General features: G+C 45.7%; 1 pseudogene; it reads left to right on the top strand.

The window, feature by feature from the left end:
- The first annotated feature begins 1,107 nt into the window (after positions 1-1,107).
- On the top strand, positions 1,108-17,667 carry LOC146359350 (uncharacterized; annotated as a pseudogene).
- Positions 17,668-17,876: the final 209 nt, after the last annotated feature.

Below are 17,876 nucleotides of genomic sequence, written 5' to 3' on the forward strand. Positions count from 1 at the left end.
CAAAGGTCCTCAAATGTACACAATTCAAGGGAGCATAGGACACTGTGAATGAAAGATACTCTGAAATGGATGTGTTTTGTTTTCTTTCCTTAAATCCTTTTGATCACCAAGAGCCACTAGAGGGCAAGATTTTCATTGTCTAAAGGCATAAATAAAAAATATAATTCCCTCTAATAGCAAACTCTGGTGGCAAAAACTAACAAGATCGTAGCTAAAAGGGGGCCACCAAGAAACTGTAGGGCAGATTCAGCAGGCTTGGGGAAGGCCAAGGTTTGCAGAACTATAAAAATATCTTTAGGGGATGGGGTGGGATGGATGGGGACTAAGTTAGCAACCTTCGCCTAAACAGCCTGTTGAAAATGTTGCATGTCTGTTGGGGAGTGGGATGGAAAAATGGAAAACCAGGAGAGATGTGGGAATGGAATAGAGTAGCTCAGAAGACGGCATAGCTGTCTGTCTGGCACCCCAAACAAGAGCACTCCATGCTGCAACATCTTGTTTCAGGTCCCACTTGTACTGTAATATATACAAAACTGATCCATTGAATAAAACAGTGTTTGCCTTCCAGCAGCAGTACCCAATTTCTATTTGGAGGTCCTTTGCGGCACATGATACCATGGCCAGTCTGCAACCACCCTGGAATTGACCTATGGGGAAGACGCATTTTTACAGAGTACTTTTACTCTGTTGTTTTTCTTTAATTCAGCTCCCCTGCAGTTCAGCTGCTGTGTGCCCATCCCTCCACTTCAAATTCAGTATAATTGGGGCATCCCTAGGGGTGTGTTTTTCACCTGCCCATGCTCTTGGTAACCTAGGTAACTAGAGTAACTCACCTGCCTTTCCATCATATCAAAGTCCTAGAGTGGTCTTCCAAGACTTCAGAATTGTCCTGCACTTCCTTTTCACCAGTGGGAGTAAGTAGCCTCCATGGTTATGCACTTCTCTGACATTTGCATTACTTCGCTTCTCTGATGCTTTCTAAAGCCGCTTCTCTGATGTTGTGTTAAGTCGCTTCTCTGATGTTGTGTAAAGTCACTTATCTGACATTGTGTTACTTCGCTTCTCTGATGTGAATAAGGGCTTTATCGCTGTAGCGATCTCGGGAACATGGGAGCAGAGAAGCCTGTCACTGCGAGCAGGGAGAAGTACCCAGGGAATGAGAAAGTGGGGTGGAAGCTATAACGCCATGACAGTTTGCTGGAATGGAGCAAAATTGGGGAGAAGGTGTTCTCATAGGGAGCCTCCAGATGCTGCAATGGATAATCAGGAATTTTGGCTTCTTAATCCCAAAGTGCTCACACTGGGGGAAAGGGAGTGGGGGCAATAACTCCACGACAGTTTGCTTGAATGGGACAAAATGGGGGGCTGCTCTCATAGGGAGCCTTCAGATGCTGCACTGGATAATTGGGGATTTTGGCTTCTTCAAGCAAAAGTATGCACATTGGGGAAGAGGGGGAGTGCTGGTGGGGTACTCTCATGTGGAGCGGGCATCTAGCCTGCCTTTTAGTGCTGTTTCTGGCTTTCAGAATTGTGAATTAGTTACTCTCCATTCATAATAATGTAGTAGCAAGGGGAAGCCTGGACATGGGTTGGGAAATAAGCCTCTCTCATTGGTTAAGCAGCCCCTGTCAGGTTGATGATGTTCAGTTCTACTCCCCCCACCCAACCCAGAAGTATGTTCCTTTCCAGTACTGTGTGACCCATGAAAACCAGATTTTGAAGGTATGATACTCTCGGCTTCTTTTGCTTTGTGTGTCCCTGACGGACCAAAGCCGATTCCATGAAAATCCGGATAAAACTCCAATACGCTTCTCATTTTGTTGTCATGAAGATTCCCCTTCCCCCCACCCCGCCACCTGCATATCTGCTTTTTCATGCCACAATCCAGAGAGTTTGTTGTAAACCACCCTGGAACTTTTGAATAGTATCGAAATGTTATATCACAGAGACCCACTAAGGAAGCACATAAAGTCTTAAGTTTCACAGCTGATTTTATGGAACCTGAAACTATTTTGTTTCATGTACCAGCATTTAAATTCAGTCATTTATCTAAACTGAAATTAGAATAGGTATGAGTTAGAATACAAGATCTTTCATTATTCTGCATATTGGAGCAATGTGCATTCCATTTTATTGACATAACAAAGAGGCTCCTTGCTGAATACTAGCTATACAATATTTATTGAGATGTCATTTGGCATTGGGCATGAAGAAGTATAAAGCTATAATGGATCAACATTTTTTAAAAATCAAGAACTTGTAAAAATGTAAGAAAATCTATCATTTCAAATGTTTGATTTCCTTAATTCAGTAGACCTGGCATGTCAACTCAAAACACACCACACACACACACAACCTGTAGGGATATTTAGATCTAGAATGGGAGATAAAGCATATTAGCCTTGTCTGTGTAGCAAACTTCAGATCTCAAGTTAAGTCTATTATACAACCCAATGAAAATACAACTTGGTAAACTATGTGTAAGGATTTACTGAAGTGTGATTTTAATCTGCCCTGCTCTCTCTGTTGGCAGTTTCACATGGCTTCCTAGTGTGAAATTGACAATGAAGGGCATAAAACTTCAGGCAAGGAAATGGTAAAAGGCACAAATATATTCCTTCAGCTTAAAACTATATTTCATGCTATGTCAGTGTTTTCCTTCCCCCGCCCCAAAAAACCTGCTCCCCTTCTCATTAAATCACCACTTGGACACAAAGACTGTGCTGAAGTCTACATAAGATTATCTCTGTCTATTTTCCAACCAGTAAGGTGGCAAATGCTAGCTGCTGTTGTTTCTCTAATGAGTCAGGACCTTTTTAGTGCTTGCTTGGGAAATGTGGCAGGCTGTCAGCTTCCCTAAATAAGCTGGTTCTTCAAAGAAACAAAGATGAGATTTTAGTTTTACAAATTTGAGGGCCAGAAATCAACATGTAAACAAATGAACAATACAGAGATACAAGTGTGAAGCCATAGAAAAGCCACATTATAGAACAGCTGTACCTTTGTCAAGAATAATTAGTCTCTTTGGAAGCCTAGAGTTAAAACAAATGGGAAAAGAGCAGAGCTGTGTTTTGATCCAATTGGCCTTGATGAATGAAATCATAATGATAATTATGATGATAATAATAATAATATAATCTTAGTGGACTGTGAGGTCAATCTAGTTTGCACTGTTCCTGTGTGTGACATGTGTTTTGCTCCCAGACTGATCCAGTAGTATAGCTCTATCTGCAACAAGATTAAGCAGAGGCATCTAGCACCTGATACTGAGCAAATGGTGCAGAGTCATTGTGCAGCTGTGCCCCCCTTTCCCCTCTCACAGTGCAATCCTATCCACACTTTGGGCCAAGCTAAAAATGACATTAAACATGTTATTTCATTTAATATGACTGCTTTGGTAAACAAAGCTAGCAGAGGGCGGTCAATTCCATGGTGGGAGGAGAGGGGGCGTTTTTGCCTCTGCCCTGGAGCCAATCCACAAGGCCGATTGAATGCAGAGGGAGAGCACATCAGGGTCACTAGCAACAGATGACGCTGTTGCCAGCCTGCAGCCACTCCGCCGCTTCCCTCTGAAAAAGGTGCATTTTCCGAAAGTCCTTTTGGTGCGTTGTTTTTTAAAAAATGCAGCTCCGGAGCGCCTCCATTGCAGTGTCCCACGTCCCCCCACGTTAAATCCTGGGTGTGCCTAATTATGTGAGCTGCCTGTGACCTGGAAATCACATGGTCAAGGGATGGGGCCACCCCCTTCCCCCCCTTCCCTCTTTTTCCCCATTCACAGTAGGGCTGCTTTCCCATGCAGAATATGTAGCCTGTATTACCCATGAAAGCGCAGCAGCGCTATTTCTATCCTCCACAATTGCACAGCAATAGCTTTTGGCATTCACAGTAACTAGCCCATATTTCCCATTCATGAAAGTGGGGGCACTCTGTTTCTAGGCTTCACATTTGCACAGTAGCAGCTTTTGCCATTCAGAGTATCTATCCTGTATTTCTCATTCATTGAAGCGCAATTACGCTGTTTCTAGCCTTCAGAATTGAGCAGTAGTTACTTTCGCCATTCTATGTGGCCTTATTTCAGAGCACTGGCGAGCCTGGACAGGGCGAGGAAACAAGCCTCTCTCATTCGCTGAGTGGCACCTCTGGGGTTTCTGGCCTTCAGAAATTGAGCAGGAGTTGCTTTCCCCATTCTCTGTAGCCATTTCCATTTTCAATACATCAAAGCACAGTAGCACACTTTCAATCAGTCGGGATACCACAGTAGGAGATTTAACCCTTGCATAGTTTGCAGGTTGTTTTTCCCATTCATCTTTTAATCTTTTACCATTCCAAATGGTGAATAGGGGAGAGGTGTGGGGTTAAACTAAGGGGATTTAATTCAGTGCTTCCAAACTTCCCTGAGCTGGGGAGCTACAATGGCAGGGGAAAAGCCTTTCTCATATACTGAACAGCACCTACAGGGCTGATGATGTTCAATTCTACTCATCCCACCCAAACAGAAGAGTATGGATTTCAAGCACTGTGTGACCTGTGAAAAGCATGGTTTAGGTATAGTATAGTCCGCTTTTCTTGCTTTATGTGTCTCTGACGGACCAAAGCTTGTTCCATGAAAATCCAGACTTCCAAACGTGGTTCTCATTCGGTTTTCATGTAGATCTCCCCCTGGTCCTAACGAAACCTCCCCTCCTTCCAAAGATACAATTTGCATTGGAAATGAAGCTCCCATTTATGCCAAAGGAGCAGCTCCCATTTATGCCAAAGGAGCAGCTTTCCTGTCGCTGTAGTTAGCAACTTCCAGTGGGCAGGGGATTTTTATTTACTTACAGTATTTTTACCCTGTTCTTCAACTGAAAAAGGCTTACAGAATGTAATAACGAGACACTCCCTGCCTTCAGGCTTACAATCTAAAAGACACGACACAAAGGGGAAAGGGATTGGGAGGGAGGAAGAAGAAAGCAAAACTCAGGCATGGGTTCCTCACTTCAAAATTCTTATAGGTGTTCTTTCTGGCAGGGAAAGGATTTTTGTAAAGATTGTGGCAAGAGGGGAAAGGTACCCTCCCTGCCAGCCACAGTCCCAATCGTGTCCTCCCCACCACCACCACCACCCCACTACACACATACACACTAATGTATTTAACTTCGCCCTTACCTGGAAGTGAACCCTAATGAATTCAGTGGATATTCCTTCAGAGAAAGCATGCTTGGGATCATGGTGCACAAAAATAATTGCTTTTGGTTGCCAGGGAAGTGTTGCAGCAATACGTAGGTGGCTGGATGCGAAGGAAGACAGGCAGAAGAGGGCATCATGGCACACACAATTCATCATGCAGGTGTATGAAATGCTGCATTTGCTAAAATTCCTTGTTTTGCACCACTCCTGAAGGTACAGAAGACCTTGTCCTCCTTTGTTTCCAGTGCTGTAGTGGCAGGGCATGCTGCAGCAGCTTATAGGAGGCTACACAAACAGCTGATGAACGCTGCTACACCAGTACAGGTATGGGTGAGGTTCCAGCTCTAGACCAGCTGTTCCTTTATACAAGAACTGTGAGTTGCAGTGCTGCAACCAATACCAGCTGCCAAAACACAGAATAGCACAAATTCAAGTCACAAATCAGAATTCTAAAAATACAGAAAAGATCTAAGATACCTATTAGAATATTTAAGCTTTTTCTGAAGTGTACCTTTCCCATGCTGGATACATTTTATTTGACACCAAGCAGTATGTCCTAATACAGTTAATTAAATCAAATCAAAGTTTCATTCATGATGATGTTAAGAACTACTGACACTAAAAGTGTGGATTTTTCTTTGACATTTAAAAGAAGCTGCAAATGTATTTTAAAATCAAAACAAAGGAAGCCGTGTTAGCCATAAGAAAAATTTCAAAACCCATGTGGCCAACTCAAAGATCACAAGAAAAGGTCTCTAGATCTCTTCATCAGGCAAGATGTTACAGACAACAGGTTGGTGGGGGGCAGGGGGTGGATAGTGGGGACAAAAGACTGACTAGATGTTGCAGTCAGGATGTCTGCATGGTCAGAGTTTTAAGATGATATGGAGGAGGGTTTGCAGATGTTCAAATTGGACTCTGCCAGGTGATGTGATGGCTTTGTGTTTCAGTGCCCTAGGACCACTGGGAACAAGAAAGTGGCAGACAACATTTTTGAAAATAGAAAATCTAGCTGTTGACTCAAAACTGTCTCCATCCAGGGTGAGCTAGACAGATTCCTTGGTTGGTGGAAAACAGAAGTAGAGATGAACTTGTCAAATGCCTTTGTTGTGGTGACCTTTTTTTATTGCAGCCACAAAACTGGTTCTCTGTGTTTACCTCTCATGTGCCATTGGCAACATCATGCAAAGAGTATTGCATTCCCACCCACCCAGAGCATGTGGACACTCCATAAAAAAGACTCAGCAGTCCCATTGGAGACTTGGTATGTACCATGAGGCCTGTATTCCTTGTGTGATTGAACATATGTATGAAGTTGCCGTGTGGAATGTACCCTGGTACCATTTTCTTTCCCAGAGCTGCTGGGAATCCTCTTACCTGGAGATGGCAGGGAATGAACCAGGGGCCTTCTGTCTGCCAAGGCTTATGCTCTACCACTGGGCCATGGGCCCTCTCCAAAAGAAACATTTACTCTTTACCAATGCAACATGGGAACCAACTATAGAGAAGTGGCTTTACAATGACAACCATGCTGCCAAAGTAACATGCAGATTTAGGGGAGAAGGTTAAGATTTGCTTTGGAATTTGGGGGTTACCAAAGCCTGCATCTTGATACACCAGTGAGTAAAACTAGACTGATTACACATAGGTTGGGAGCTCTGAAAATCTTTGACACCAGAAGCCTTGCACAGATTTGCTATGTGCCTAAGTATGGAATCTATATTTGATATATATTTATTGAAGCCCTCTGGTTACTGGAATCCAGCAGGCTGGTCTTGGTCATCGTAAGCTGCTCTTTGCTGATTTTGGGACTGGATGGCAAGCTATTCAAAGGTTTGCCTTAAAGCAAAAATGTGCACATGTCATGCAAGCAAATTCCCCTCTTTAAGATGACTCTGCATTTACTCCAATGCACGGCAAGCAGGCGCAGCTGACGATTGCCAGGCATGATCTTCTGCCCTCGTCGGACAATCTCACTAGAATATGGAGTATCTGCCCTGCCCTCCACCCCACCAGCCCCAATGAGCACCAGCCACCACTGCCTGGAGAGACACCCCTAACTCTGGGCTGGAAGGTTCTGTGTAAGGAAAGTAGCATGTCTACAAGGGGTGGCTTCTGATTTGTATCCAAAAGACCAGTGGGGGACTAAAATTGGGAGCAGGCTGTTGCCAAAGGCATCACATAGCCCCCAAGCCTTTCCTTTAATGGGCAGAGCCAGTTCTGTACTGCCAGGTTACAGATCTATAGTAAGACCACTGAACAGGCAAAGCATGGAGGCTGCCCCCACCCACCCACCCAAAACCAACTCCTTAAAGACTGCAAGTAGAGATGGGGCAAAAGTATTGTTGAGCAGATTGTATGAAATGCCGGAGAACAGGATGCCTTGGTGTCTTTGCTCCTAGGAGGGCGCAGTCTGGACCAACTAACCTGTGAATAATTCTGTTTGGGTGATCGTTCCTATTGGAGCTTGAGGACACAATCCTATGTATGGTTAGACAGAAAAATGCCCTACAACTTTCAGCATTCCAGAATGCTGTGAGTTGTAAGACTTTTTTTTCTGTTTAACCAGGGCATTTTTTAGATGTGAGAATTTTATGGCCACTTCTGTGCATTAACCCCAAAGAAGCAAAGCAGGCGAGCAGTAATGCCTGCCTCCACAATGAAATGTTTCTGGGATGCACAGAGCTAATTTTAGCAGAGATGCTTGTCAAATACATGCTTAGAAAGGCATATACCTGATCAATAAGAACACATAGTATGCTGATATGCCATTACAAAGCTGCTTGTTGAGGGCTTTATTAGCTGTGTCTGCCCATTCACCTTGGCAATTATGGTCCATCATACGGAAACTGACTTAACCCTGTGCCAATTATGCAGTGTTGTTGTTTTAATTGCCAGATTACAGTAGTTCCAACAATTCAAGAACAATTGAGTTGCCAAAGATTAGAAACAAAGAATCATGTTTTGTAGCCTGGAAGTTGTGGTAGTATTCGGCTAATGTGGGTGAATATAAGATGAAAGAAAAGAGCTGCTGTAACATACGTAGCACAACTGATATAATAGAGAACCTTAGAGCAAGCCTGTTGTGCAGCCCAAGACTTTTAGCTAGGGTTGGCGGAGAATTTCTCCCCGAAACTTCGGGGGGCTGAGCGCCAACGTGTTCGGGCCCCCGAACAAGTTTCGGGGAGAAATCCTCCGAACCCCCCCGCCCCCTGCACCCCCCCCCCTGGGACGGGAGTTACCTTTGCCGAATGTCCCTCCCGGCGGCGGGTCCGGCCGGCGGTTCGGCGGGTGTTCGAGCGGGGCGGGAGCGGCAGCCGGTCTTTCGACCGGCTGCCGCCGCCGCCATTGCAATAAAAGAAAAAAAAAACACCCCCTGATAGGCTACGTGACGATTCACGTAGCCTATCACGGCTAGATTTGCAAAGTCAGCCGTGATAGGCTACGTCAATCGTCACGTAGCCTATCACGGGTGACTTTAAAAAAAAAAAAAAAGTGTGTACGGATAATGGCAGCCCCCATAGGGAGCCGCCATTCCCGTTCCTTATTTGGTCGCTGTAGTCTACGTAAAGATTTACGTAGACTACAGCGACTAAATAAGGAACGCGAATGGCGGCTCCCTATGGGGGCCGCCATTAGCGTATGCGCTTTTTTTTTTTTTTAAGTCACCCGTGATAGGCTACGTGACGATTGACGTAGCCTATCACGGCTGACTTTGCAGATCTAGCCGTGATAGGCTACGTGAATTGTCACGTAGCCTATCAGGGGGCGTTTTTTGTTGTTGTTGTTTTTAACTTTCGCGTTCGCGGCCGGGCGAGGCGGGAAGCCTCCTCCCCGGCCTGAATTTCGGCCGGGGCAAGGCGGGAAGCCTCGCCCCCCGGCCTGAACTTCGCGGGGGGAGCAGCGAAGCACCTCCTCCCCACTGCGAACGTCCTTCGAGGACAGGTAAGGGACTTTCGTCCACCCCTACTTTTAGCACACAAAAATGAACAATGATTGATGCTTCTCAATGCCCTAGCAGGACACCTTGCTTGGACACGGAATAATGGGCTCAAGTTACAGGAAGCCAGATTCCGGCTGAACATCAGGAAAAATGTCCTGACTGTTAGAGCAATACAACAGTGGAACCAATTACCTAGGGAGGTAGTGGGCTCTCCCACGCTGGAGGCATTCAAGACGAGGCTGGACAGCCATCTGTCAGGGATGCTCTGACTTGGATTCCTGCATTGAGCAGGGGGTTGGACTCGATGGCTTTGTAGGCCCCTTCCAACCCTACTATTCTATGATTCTAAGTGCAACCTTATTGGCTTAAGCTGTTGCCAAGCTTTTCCTGAGCAATCCTTCATTACTCCAGCCAAAGACCTGGTCACTGAAACATGAGATTTTAGGGGCTCTACCATCATCACTTTTACGTTAGACTCTCTGATAGGTGGAAGCATCATAATAAAGTACTACCCCACCAAGAAAGCAAAGGAATTTAAAGGAGCCCAGTTCTAAAGCAAATAGTTTTGCAGGGTTTTCTTTTTTCTGTTGTCTACTTCCTTGTCCATGGTACAAAAATATATGAATGTTTAGATGTAGTGAAATATTTATACATCAGAAAGCTTCCATGGTTATCTTAGTGACTCTAGAGGGCTCTCCAAAAATAAGGCACTGGAGGGGGCTTTTTCTCATTGGTGTCATATGCCCAATTCAGAATAGAGGAGAAAGCAGCAGAGTTCAAAATCCAGTCTCTGTCAGAGCCCGATTCATACGTTCGTGATTAATATAGGCCCAGCAATTGCTATGGGAGGCAGAAGGTGAATTGGGTTGGTGTTATGCACCATGGATAGAGTGGGTCCCACATGTATTCACGATTCTTTCTCTCTGTTAGCCTTGCCTGACCTGGAACCTGCTTGATAGTGCCAGGTATTCAGAGCAATTATAAGACTGGGAAACATCTGGCACTGATGCAAGAAAGATGGCTCAGTTTTATTTTACTTTTCAGTTCACCTAATCAAATTAGATTTAAACCCCATTCAAAAGCCCCTTCACTTTATACTTCACAGACATTCCCAACTATACCTGATATATTCCATATTTGTGTGTGTGTGTGTGTGTGTGTGTCCCCGTCCCCCGGATCTGTGACCATTCTGGAGGAGTCTTCTTTGCCAATTAAGAGATAGCCAGCGTGGTGTAGTGGTTAGGAGTGTTGGACTGGGAATGGGAAGGCCCAGGTTCAAGTCTCCACTCAGCCATGAATTTCAGTGAGTGACTTTAGGTCAATAACTGACTCTGAGCTTAACTTACCTCACAGGGCTGTTGTGAGTAGGGTCATGAAAGACGCCTTGAGCTCCTTTGAAGAAAAGGTGGGATACAAATGCAGCAAATAAATAAAATAAAGTATTTTTTTATCTCTAATTGTCTGTAGCTTCTCTCTGATTGGTCCTAGGTGATGGCACCTGAACAGCCCTATCTGTATCAATGAAACTGAACTAATCCAAATAGAGTAATAAATGACCCCTTTTATGTAGACATTCCACCCTCCCTCCTCCAGCTTATATTTGTTGTTGTTGTTCAGTCGTTCAGTCGTGTCCGACTCTTCTCATTACATTCTTTAGTTGCTCTTTGTTCAGTTGTTGCCAGCTTCATAATCACTGTTGTCTTTCAGCTATTGCCAGCTTGTCACTGTGCCCACTAATGAGGATCTTAGAACTGAACATTCTTGGTGAAGTTGTGTTGGGGAGAGACTGTGACTGCCAAGATGTGAAACATAATGTCCTTCCATGTGAACAGATGGCCATCTCTCAGATAAGCTCAATTCAGTCTTTGGTCTAGTTTCATGAAAAGATAGTCAATGCTGTTAAAATGACAACAAGCAAATTTGCTTCTTGTCATAATCCTTCTTGTGGCTCTCTATACAGACTGTTTGGGGAATAGCTTACAAGAGAACCTTGTTGCAGTTCCTAACATTTCAGCGTGTCTCTTGTTGTCCCTTTGATATCCTGGTGCTGCTCTCCATGGGTATTCCAATCCTAGAGACTTCCCCATCACAGGAATGTATATGTAAGTTCCTGTTTGAGTCAATTGCTACATACTTCTGCGTACAATAGCATGCAGAAATCTAAGATCCAGTGCTTCTAATAAGGAGGGCTCCTAGCATTAGCAGTCAAAAGTCAATGTTCAGCTATTCCAGCATTTCTTCCTTAACTGATTCTTTTCTGGGAAGAAAAATGATGGACAAAGCAGTTAAAAAACATGGGAGGGCTGCAAATGGAAGATGTCTTCATCTGGGCACATACACACACACGCACACGCACACAATGGTAAACTTCTGTGAAGGGGACAGTGCCTTTGCACAATAAATTCATTTATTTAATTTTTATACCGCCCAACTGACAAATGCCCTTGGGGTGATTTACAATCATTAAAACCCAAAACTACATAAAATATAATCCCTACGATGAAAATATCCAAATATTAAATTATTTTGCTTCACTTGGGAGGGATCTCCACAACAACGGAAGGAGAAGCAAATGAAAGATTACCCGGATTTTTCGCAAAATTGGCTTTGGTCCGGCAGGGACCCACAAACGAGTGCACCACACCTTTATAATCTGCTTGACAGGAACATTCTTCCAGGTGCGGTGGAGGGATTGGAACTGAACATCATCAGACTGGAAGGGGCTGCTCAACAAATGAGACAGGCTCCCCCCCCCCCGCATCCAGGCTCCCCTCTGCTACTAAGGATGGACGAAAGTCCCTTACCTGGTCCCGCAGCTGTTTTCGGTGGGGGGGGAGGTGCTCCGTTTCTCCCCCTGAAATTCTTGGCGGGGGGGAGGCACCCCGCCCCTCCTGGCCGAAATTCAGGCTGGGGGGGAGGCGCCCCATCCCTCCCCGCCGAAATTCTGGCCGGAGGGGAGCGCCCCGTCTCCCCGGCCGCGAAATAAAAAAGTAAATTGTAAAAAAAAAAAACACACATGTGATAGGCTATGTAACGATTTACGTAGCCTATCACGGCTAGATTTTCAAAGTTAGCCATGATAGGCTACGTAAATCGTTACGTAGCCTATCACATTTTGTTTTTTTTACTTTACTGGCAAATGGTGGTGGCGGCAGCTGGTCAGAAGACCAGCCGCTGCCGCCGCCACCGCAACGCCGCTGGGACCCGCCGCCAAGAGGGACATTCGCACGAGGTAAGTCCCATCCTGGGGTGGGGTGGGGGGTGTTGGAGAATTTCCCCACCAATTTCGGGGGGCCGAATGCATTGGCATTTGGCCTCCCGGAGATTTGTGGAGAAATTCTCCAACATCCCTATCTGCTACTACTACATTATTGCTTCCAACCAGCCCTTTCTATCCCCCCCTTTCTCGTTCCCCCTGAAGCTCCCATGCGGCAAAGCTGCGAAGGATCAGAGCTGTGTATTAACAACCTCCTAATAACAATAAACAAAACATCAAAGAAATGCAGCATCAACATAGGGCTTCACTGAGAAGCGAGACAGCCTTTAGGGGAGTTAGTGCAGTCAGCGTTTAACCCTTGAAATGCTTGAATGATTTACCGTGTATCTAGTTAGTGCTTTAAGCCTCCTAAATGCGCTATTTCAATTGATGGGAATCCCATGTAACTTCAGGAATGCACATTAAGGGAATAAGCCTCATAGACCACAATGGGACTTACTTCTGAGTAGACATAGGTTTGTGCTGGGAAACACAGGGATGGGAAATACTCCTTGACTGGGGTCATTGTGAAAGACATACCCCTGGGCAGGGCTAGCATACCGAAAGTAAATTTAGAGGGTTTGGGCACACAAAAACAAACTCTTGGAGAACCCGACTTAAGGAAAACAATTGGACTTGAAGTAGTCTGGGAAAACCGGTTTTTCCACAAAAGTTCCCGGGATGGCTGCAGGATGGCCACAACATTATGTGCCCTGAATGACCTCCAAATGCAGCCAACCCGCAGGAAATCACTCATGGAGACACCCCGCAGGAAGCACCCCAGCTTTCCCACTGGGATGAGATCCAATCTAAAATACCCAAAGAATCAGTAGTTGCCACTACTCGCTGAGTGAAAGAGCAGTAGGTCTTTTCCAAGTTATAATTCTACCAGCTTTCAATCCCTAACCATCCAACTCACCTAGACAATTAGCAGCACGCATTTTTGTATTAACTTGGCTGAGAAGACCTTTAACGTATGGGCTCAGATAACATTAGTTAAAATTTCTTACACATACCCCAGTCTGAACAAAAGCTAGTTTACATACCAAAAAGTTATGTTGGTTAACAAACACTAAGAATTGCACTCAAGAAATAAATAAACATAGCAAAATGCTGGCATAGGCAAAATAAACTACAGTTTCTTTTGTATGATCAATGTGTTAAATTCATTTGTAGCACTTCCTGCCTTTTAGGTCTGGGATAATAACAGCCTTTTTTTAGTGTTTTAAACCTGATGCATACCACAAATATAACAGGAATAGCCCCGTACATATCCCTGGCTAGTGGATGTCTGCCAAGTCAATGCACCAAAGAGCCTCTCTTGAGTTCAAAATCTCATGGGATCAAATCCAGAGAAGTTCATTTCTTTTAAACTGCCTCCATTTTTAGCTATATATGCATCGAATTCATCCAGCTCCCCCAATGTTGCCATAGTTAATTTGCTGTGAGGCTAGCTCCTTATCACAGTGGGGGCATGGTCAAGTAGTGAATACCAGAGAATTGGAGATTAAAATAGAACTGCTGCCAAGCAGCTAACTAGTGCTGGAAATGATACTGTCACAATACTGTATGTGAGATTTACTCACAAGAATCTGCAGCTGCTGATGAGCCTATTTGTGAAATAAGCTTGAAATTCTCATGGCCTACTTTTTAAAAATGGCATAGCATATTTCCAGACTCTCCCTCCAGAGTCAGCAGCTAGCATCCACAAACCCCTTTCACACTTTGTATGCATCTATATTTAAAAGTGAAAAATCATAGTTTGTTTTACAATTCACTCTATTTCCGATGTCCAGGCTATGAGTGCTGTTGCTTTTGCAGCCAAAACAGCACAACCAATGAGCAAGAGGAAGGTATTGGCAAGTGGGGGGGGGGGATCCCAAGGCTTGCAGAAGAATAAAACAGCCTTTAGGAAATGCTAAGAAACTCTAAAAGGGGGACCCCAAAAGCAGCCCAATAGGGACTAGGCTTGCTCAGTGTCTGCAGAATGCTGACGGTTGCAGCTGAAACCCTGAACAGCAGCGCTCCACAAAGTGGTATTTTGTAGTGGGTCCCACATCTTTACAGTTCATTGAGGACTGAGTATGCTTAGTGACCACAGAACACTGTCTGTTTGGGGAAGTGATGGAAAACGAAGGGACAAGGGGGAATGGAATGGAGTTTCCTGGAAAAGGCCATGGTGGGCTAGCTGGAACCCTTAACAGGAGTGCTCCACAGTGCAACATTTTGTTGCGGGTGCCACTTGGTTAGATAAATCACTTAAAAACATTTTGCCCAGTAAAAGATACGGAACCATTTAAAAACAACAACCCCAAATTTAATATTGATACAAGTACTTAGAAAAATGGTGGGTATACTCGTAGAAGAGGTATTGTCTTTTTTTTCACACCCAGAGGAAATCTCCCTTCTATAATCCCTGCTGTGCCATATGTATGCATAATCTAAAATCAAAGGGTTTTTCCCCTTTTGAGATAGCTGATTTTCACTTATATGCACATATAGGCCAACTTAACTGATTACTCAGATAAAACTCATTGGATTGGATCCTGACTTAGCCATGCTTAGGGTAGGAGCATTAATTTCAATGGGTCTGTTCTAAGGATTACTAAATCTGGATCGAATCAATATAAATATTTCTTTAATTGAGTAACATCACTAATAAAGCATATGGTGACCATCTTGGACAATGGCCTTGTAGGCCCCTTCCAACCCTACTATTCTATGGTTCTATGAATGCTATTCAGCATGTTCAAGATGCAGAACTTAACTGAATATAAGGAGAGCCTGGCTTGATCAGACCAGAGGCCTCCAGATGTTGACCAACTCCTATCAGCTCCAGCCAGCATGGACACTGGTGAGGAATTCTGGGAATTGTAGTCCAAAATGTCTGGAAGGCAACAGGTGGGGAAGTCTGGCTTTTCTTGTCCAGCATCCTGTTTCCCACAATGGCCAACCTGATCTCATGTCCATAAGTTAGACATAAACACAGTAAACAGAAACTCCTTCTGTTGACCCCCAATGACTGGTATTCAGAGGCATGGTATCTCTGAGCCTGGAGTTAGCCTATAGCAGTCATGACTACAGCAATCTCTGACAGCCTTATCCTCTCCATGAATTTCTGTAATCCCTCTTTAAAGCCTTCTGTTGGTGGCTATTATACCTTGAGAAAAAAAAGATCCATAGTTTAATTGAGCACTGTGTGAAGAAGTACTCCCTTCTGTCTGCCCCTGAATCTCAGTCCCAGGGTCCAGGGACCTTGGGAGATGTAGAATCATAGCATTATAGAATAGTAGGGTTGGAAGGGGCCTATAAAACCATCGAGTCCAACCCCCTGCTCAGTGCAGGAATCTTTAGGCCAATCTACATTGCGCCTGCCACCGCAACGAAGTCAGGCTCCTGCCGGCTTAAACACACCCGCATTAAAACGTGATTATCCACACTCACTCGTCTTCCCTGGTTCCACTGCTTCCTCAAATGCACTATGCCGGTTCCCACTCCGCCGCCGTGCTGTTTACCCAGCAAGGCACCCGTCACTGGCTGAGCGGCAACTCCTCCCGCCTCAGCAAACACACGCCCCCTCCTCCCCCTCCCTCCATGTCTTTCCGCACTCGCTCAAGGCAAAACCCCACTGCGCCTATGTCGCTCCCCCCCCCCTCCATTGATTCCCTTCACACACTTTCCAGGCATATTGTATCCTTCTTTGGAGCACAATTCTGCCAGAAGACGTGCCTCGAGAAATGGCCACGTATTACTGGCTGCTTTTTCTCTCCACAAATGCCCTTATGTGCTCTCTCAAGGCACTGAAAGCTCTTGACCATCTGGCATCCCAGCGCAGAAGGTCCCGGGTCCAGATCCTGCGGTAGTACCGTCAGCGCCATCTGAACTTTGCTTCAAGGATGCATCAAAACATGCTCACCCTCACCCAGAATGCACGTTTCCCCCCATTCCTCGCATTTTCCAGAGGTACTGGGTATGGCCGAGCAGCCAGGACTGGTAGGAGAGGCTTGTTCTGAAGGTCTGGAACAATGACAGATGGATCGAGCACTTCAGGATGTCTCATCAAACCTTTTTCCAAGTCGTGGCCAAGGTGTCCCCATTATTGAGGAGACATTCAACCTAGATGCGCGCAGCGATCCCAGTGGAGAAGAGGGTGACCATCGCAATTTGGAAGCTCGCAAATCCCTCATTGTACAAGTCTGCAGCGGAGCAGTTCGGTGTTGGGAAATCCACTGTCAGGGAAAATTTTGTGGAGGTGTGCCTTGCTCTGGAACATGTTCCATTACAGAGAATGGTGTGCCTGGGCGACGTGGATGTGGTGAGAGGGGGTTGAGGGGGAGCACAGCTTTTGTGGGGGAAGTTGGGATCTTCAAAGAATCAAATCTTCGAAGAAGCGATGTTCCATAGTTTGCTGCTGTCCCGAACTCAGCTTTCCGGCACTGCTTCAGTCACGGTATGCTCTGAGGTGAAATTTGTGGATGATAATACAGGAATGATCATGGGTGTACCCCTAGGTGTGTGTGTGTGTGCACGTGCGCATGCGTGTGTGTGTTACTGTGTCCCTGGGCGTGGGAGGCGAGCATGGAAGGTCCTGTGGGGCACTTCATGCTTGGCTGGGCTTGTCCGGGCAAGTGTGCACGGAGATGGGGCAACAAGTGGGGAGGATCACGCACTTGGCGATGGGCTGTCATCCTTTTGCTGCTCCTACTAACTTGGCTCCCCCCTCTCTTTCCAGGCACTGCTCGGCTTCTCCCAATTAGGCTTCCCAGGGGCCTTCGCGGCTTGCGACGGAATGCATTTGTCCATAGTCTCCCCGATCAGACAGGGCGGCAAATTTATTAATCGGAAGCAGTACTACTCCATGCTTCTGCAAGGCATGACAGACCATGCTGGATGTTTCATCAATATGGAGATAGGATGGAGTGGGAAAAATCATGATGCCTACGTCTTTCGGAACTCCGCGCTCTTCGAGGCCATGGATGCTGGAGCATTTTTTCCTGGGAACCCAACATGGAGAGTTGGCGCCATGCTGATTCCCCCACTGATACTTGCCGACGGTGCTTATCCCGTGTGACGCTGGCTGATGAAGCCCTTTGGGGGAAACTTCTCCCCACAGGAGGCTCACTTCAACCACCGCCTCAGCAGAGCCCGAAATGTGGTTGAGCATGCTGGGAGCAGGTGGAGATGTCTCACTGGGAGACTGGAGGTGGCTGAGGAAAACGTTCCCTCAGTGATTTCTGTGTGCGTCATCCTACATAACATCTGCGAGACCAACGGGGAGGCTCTGACAGACACGTTGTAGGAAGGCAACCGTATCATGTTGGACACATTGGGGCTTCCCTACGTCAATGACGACAAAGTGCACAAGGAACAGGGGGAGGCAGTTCAGCGGGTGCTTCGCAAGTACATGTGGGAGAACCGGGGACAATTATAATGTGTAGAGATGTCTCACGATCCTCGGGGTGCATGTTCGTGGGTGGGCGGAGGTGTTGATCTCATCCCTACTGTCTC

Source organism: Heloderma suspectum, chromosome 1 (genome assembly GCF_057233095.1).
Source record: "Heloderma suspectum isolate Gila_16-S chromosome 1, 16-S_ref, whole genome shotgun sequence".
NCBI classification, from domain to species: Eukaryota; Metazoa; Chordata; class Lepidosauria; order Squamata; family Helodermatidae; genus Heloderma; species Heloderma suspectum.